Source organism: Euprymna scolopes, chromosome 19 (genome assembly GCF_053919585.1).
Source record: "Euprymna scolopes isolate OS-2025 chromosome 19, ASM5391958v1, whole genome shotgun sequence".
In the NCBI taxonomy this organism is placed as follows: Eukaryota; Metazoa; Mollusca; class Cephalopoda; order Sepiida; family Sepiolidae; genus Euprymna; species Euprymna scolopes.
Window position 1 is genome coordinate 151,989,473 of NC_136500.1, and position 6,000 is coordinate 151,995,472.

The 6,000-nt window shown below is 35.0% G+C and overlaps 1 protein-coding gene across 2 annotated transcripts in view; it reads left to right on the top strand.

Moving 5' to 3' along the window:
* Positions 1-6,000, top strand: part of LOC145240064 (uncharacterized) — a 359,978-nt gene that overhangs the window by 224,176 nt on the left and 129,802 nt on the right. The window lies entirely within an intron of this gene.

Genomic DNA, 6,000 nt, shown 5'->3' on the forward strand with positions numbered 1-6,000 from the left:
TCTGATTAAAATCAATTAATATAACTCTATAACAGAAAAGGTTCGTCTAATTAGATATAATATGTGCCCGCAGTTGGCGTGTGCCCTCTGTAGCGAAGCACTTGTCTCGAATTTGAAACACATCCGATACGTAAAATCATACGAAAATAAGAAGCTAAATGCAAATTTAGGAACTATCGGCGTTCTAGGTGGCATCATAAAATAGAGGTTTACTTTTTTGTTTGGAAGTGATATAATCTCGTTCATGTGAGGCTGTTGTCAGTCGGGGAGACAACGAAAAGAGAAAATGCGATTTTGGGAAACGAAAAAGCCTCTGAAGTACAAGGTCGAAAAAAGTCAAAATTTGCGATTTTTAGCGATTTTACAACTGAACTTTTATCGGACACGAGGCTGATCCTTTACCTCGACACTTCTATTTGAGTTATCTTTCCGTTATTTATTTCATCGGATTTTCTAGAAAAAAACATTCCGACTCACATAGTTGTAAAATTTGATTTTCTTGAATAAAAAAATGCTCGATAAAATAATCCTAATTTTCGTTCTGTAACCAGATGTACATCATATACGCTTTTCACTATTTCTCTTACTCTTAATTGCTGCTATAAGAAAATACGAGTTGTGGGGGGGGGGGGGGGAAAAGACTTTTAAGTACAACGGCGAGAATTAAGAAAAGTTCCGACTTTTTCTTCTTTCTCCATTTTAAGAGTAAACTAACGTTTCGTCGAACACGAACACAACTTCAACGCTAAAAGAATTTATGTGACTAAAATAGGGATTAATTCACAGAAAAGAAAACTATGGACAATCTTTCATTTCGTATTTTTTTTACAGTGTAATTAGGTTGAGGATGGTGAATTATTACTTGGAAGTAAGTCAGTCACCTTTTATACGCTTAGTAGAAAAATATGAATTTGAATTAAAAATTTGTTTCTTGAAACACAGATAAATCATTTACTTTATTTGAAGAAAAAGAAAACTTCGTATGATTACAAAACTGTGCCGGCCAAATAAATAGGGGAATATGTCATTCTATTTTACTCATAAGATTTATTGAGTTTTTAGTTAGGAAACTATACCGATCAAATAAATATGTGAAATTTTCATTCTATTTTACATATAACATTAAAATTTATCGGGGCTTTTAGTTAGGAAACTATACCGATCAGATTAATAGGGGCAATTCGATTCTCTCTCTCTCTCTCTCTCTCTCTCTCTCTCTCTCTATATATATATATATATATATATATATATATATATATTTTTTTTTTTTTTTTGAAGCATTTAGTAAGGAAAATATACCGACCAAATAATTAAGGGAAACTTTCATTCTATTTCATATGTAAGACTATTATTTAATGAAAGTTTTGTTAGGAAACTATACCTGTTGGATAAATAGGGGAAATTTCATACTTTTTCGTGAATGAGATTAAGATATATTTGCGTTTTTAGTTGGGAATCTACACCGGCTAGATAAATAGTGGAAAATTTAATTCTATTTGATATCTAAGATGAGGATTTATTGAAAACAACGTAAGCGTTAGGGATTGACTAACCGACAGAAAGAGATAGGCCGACTTATCTTAAAACAGCATGTGGAAGTCATTCATGTGTGACATGCAATCACATATCATTTAAAAATTCACCGTAATCTCATTGTTACACGAGCCGAGAGGTTTAATACGTCCATAAAAAAAAAATGAATTGGCAAGCGAAGACAAAACTGAAAAGCCGCCCACTCGCGGCGACGTGACATGCAGCTTTTCGAGAAGAAATACTAAAGTGATACTTGTAGAAACAAGTAAAATAAATACACTACTAGCCGTAAGTCATTGCACATCTTAAGATACGTCCTTCTATTTCTATGTGACATTTTTATTGTATCTTTGTTTCCTTTCCCTAACTTTCATTTTCTTAGTTGCCTAAGTTTTTTTTTTGGGGGGGGGGGCGGTGCTCATTTTACTTCTGTCAAAGTTATCAGAAATCAAGGGGCCCACTACCTGGGGCTAGCAGTTGAACACTATATGAGATACATAGATATTCGAATGTTTCATTAAAGTTCTTTATATCTCAAACAATGAGTTAGTAAAGAAATTGAGAACATAATTTCCCTCTCCCCAATTAACCATTTCCATATGTTGTAACATATCTTTCGTTTTGGTCTCTTGGTCTTACTGGACTCCAGGACAAGAATTTATCTAGTCTGGTGGAGTATCCAGCTTCGTGCTATTACTTGAGGTAATATCACTTGGAGAAGGTGCACCATTCCTCGAAAAAGTTCATGTAAGTTAGCCATAGTGAGGAGATCTTATTTGGGCTGCGAATACGAAGTGTGATCTTGAATATTTGGTCAGGGTTTACTTCTACGGAAAAAGTATCCTCATGCCAGGTTGTTCTGACAAACCCCTGTACAGGGATACCTTAGACACTCGAGGATAGTGTCTAGTAGGCATTCAAGTTCTCTCCAGTTAACATTATTGACACTTATGATGACAATTAAAGTAAAGAAAATACAGAAAAGTCTATATGATGACAATTAAAGTAAAGAAAATACAGAAAAGTCTATATGATGACAATTAAAGTAAAGAAAATACAGAAAAGTCTATACGATGACAATTAAAGTAAAGAAAATACAGAAAAGTCTATATGATGACAATTAAAGTAAAGAAAATACAGAAAAGTCTATATGATGACAATTAAAGTAAAGAAAATACAGAAAAGTCTATATGATGACAATTAAAGTAAAGAAAATACAGAAAAGTCTATATGATGTAGGTACTAGTTACAGGACGAAGATGTTATATTCCAAAAAATCACGTAAAGCGATCAAGTAGTTTTTTTAAACTAAGAAAAATAAAAATGTACGATATTTAGCGATTTTTACTACTAAACTTGTATTGAACATGAGGCTGATTTTGTACCACGCCACTTCGATTTGAGTTGTCTCCCCGTTGTTTATTTTATCGTTTTTCATCATTCCCGACGAAAAAAAACATACTTAATTAAATGACGTAATTTTTGGAATATAAAATCTTCGTTCTGTAATGAAGATATGCATCAAGTGGACTGATTCAATTTCTTTACTTTAAATTGCAGCCATAAGTACCGATTTGAATACGCACCGTTTTTTTCTAAAGGAGTATTATATAGATTAGACTGCCTATTTTTAAAACTTCAAAAATATCAGATTTACCTTGACTTTGATATTTTGATTTTAATCTTCGTAAGGCGGCATAAAAGTGTGTTGCATTTTCACAAACGATGAGTGATGATATGTTCAACGATTTTGAAATGAACAACGTTAAACAAGATGGCGCACATATAAAGCATAGTAGCACGTGTCTTTCACACATGCGTGAGCTGCTGCTTTTGGCACTTAACTGCTCGTGATCGTCACCCCTGCTAAGCAGTCGGGATCAGAAATATTTTTTATAAAAGTCTCACCTCTTATCAAGGCCCAGGGGCTACTTGAGGATAAAGGTTAATGAGTTTACGGTAGTCAATGGGAAAATATCGTTGGGGCGGCTCATCAAGGACTTGTTCACGTTGAAGACACTAATATTGTAGTCAGTTGGAATGCAGAGAAATAGAAGGGTTCCACGGGCGCGCAAAGAAAGAAGTTTTGTTCATGGAATCCACGTTTATGTTTAGGCACAGATAAAGAGTGGAAGGGGAAGTTATTGATAGTGGTTTCAGTTAGACGAGTATTTTTTGTGAAAGTTTGGCAAGGGAGGACAGTATAAACAAATTTCATCCACGAAAAACACAAGAAGACTGCTGAAAATTTAATAATTTATTGAAAGAAGAGATTGTTTAAAAAAACAAAGGAGGGAAATAACATTATTCCTTATAAAAACCAGTCTAAACTTTTTTTTTCCTATAATCTTTTTTTTGTTACAAAAGAATTCACCACTTATCAAGGCACGAAGCCACTCGATGATAAAGATTAATGAGTGTACCGTAGTCAAAGGGACAATATCGTAATAATAATGGATTACTTAAAGGGAACGGCTCATCAAGAACTTGTTTACATTGGACTTGAATATGACCATATTGTAGTCAGCTGGAAAGCAGACAAACGGAAGAGAGTTCCAAAGTTCTAAGCAAGAAGCTTGGCTTATGTAATTCCCGTTTATGTTTAAGCACAGATAAAGAGTAGAAAAGGAAATTATTGAGAGAGGTTCCAGGTAGACGAGTGTTTTTCGTGAAAGTCAGGGCAGGGGGGCATAGATTGGAACTCAGACGAGCACTTGTCATAAAAATAACGATAAAGCAGAGACAGGCTCGCAACGTTACTTCTGTGTGAAAGAGGTTGCAGGGAACAGAAAATAGCATTCCCCACTAGGCTACGAAGTCTATGTTGAACTTGTCAGGTCAGGATAAGAGGCGTCTAACAGTTCCTGCCCAGATGTGGCAAAAATCCTCCTATTAACTACAATTAATACTTTTTTTTATGTAACTAAGGATGTGTCGCGGGAAGGGCTTGGCCGATATTCGTCCAGATTTCTAAATTATTGGCACACGTTTTTTTTCTCTGAACCTCTAAGACATAACCTGTATGAAAAGCACCGTTTCAAACTAGAATCAGTTGAACACGTGATCTAAATTCTTACGTTATCAACACCTGCGTTTGGCTATCTGTATCTAGGGATTAATCATTTGACATTTATTTCTTGACTCGCTAGGCACAATGGGTGCAATTCGCTCGCTGTCAGTTCGTACTGAAAATGCACCTAAATGACAAACTCCCGAAATTTATACTAGCTGATTTAATATCTACCTACCAGCGTAGGGACACAATATATAACAATTGATGCAAAAAGGCTATGTTTGGGGCATGTATTTCTTAAGTGTTTTTATTTACTTTGTAGTAACCACTTATATAGGCCAGAAAGCCACTCAATGATAAGAGTTAATAAAAGGAAGGTGTTAGTGTTATAATCACTGATGGTGTAAATTGGGTAGAATTATACTATTTACGGGAACAGCTCATTAAAAACTTGTTTACATTGGATTTGAAGGCTACCGTGGTATATTCAACTGAGAAGCAAGCCAGCGGAACAGTGTTCTGGGAAAGAAACTTTGTTCATGGAATCTGCGTTTAGATTTAGGCACATATAGAGAGTGGGGGAAAATCATCTATAGCGGTAAATAAATAAAATATATATTTATAGACGTCACGATATTGACGCAAGTCACACACATATACATATATATTATATATATATACATACATAAACACACATATTATATATATATTTGTAGTCATCGACATACAGTCCTGTTTCGTTGTATCACAACTCATCAGTGCCGCTAGTCTCGCATCTCTCGCTAGCCAAGGATTGAACCTAGAGCCGTCGTGTTGACAGTCGGCAGTTCTCCCACTCGTCCATGAAGGCGACGCCCGTAAATAACTCGTCGGAATGCCTATTTAAATGGATACTCGCCACCACTTTTATAGTGCTCAAATCGCCTGTTTGTAAACAAACAACGAGCTTCGCATTTTTCAGCCAATTAAGTAGCGGGTGAGATTATTTACGACAGTGCTCTACCCAAAGAGAAGGGCTTAAAATATATTTCTAGCCATCGACATACAGTCCTGTTTCGTTGTATCACAACTCGTCATATATATATATATATATATATATATATATATATATATATATATATATATATATATATATATATAAGCGGCGTATTTGGAATCCTGTTCTTACAACATGGCGCAAATTCATATTATTTTAATTATTCAGACTACGGTTCGAATGTTAAGTTTTATTTTTGTAACGTTTCGATCGATGTAACATCCGAACTTTTTTTTAGGTGCATCTTGTCAAATTTGGTGATCATCAAGTGCATCTTAATGAATTCAGTAGCTTTCGAATCCGGGAAGCTACACTGTATTCCGAACGGAACCTTTTACGTTATCCATGAAGATAGTATGTTCTCGTCCAGTCAGCCATGACTGGGTAGAAGTCCGAAGTAATCCGCAACTGTATTTTA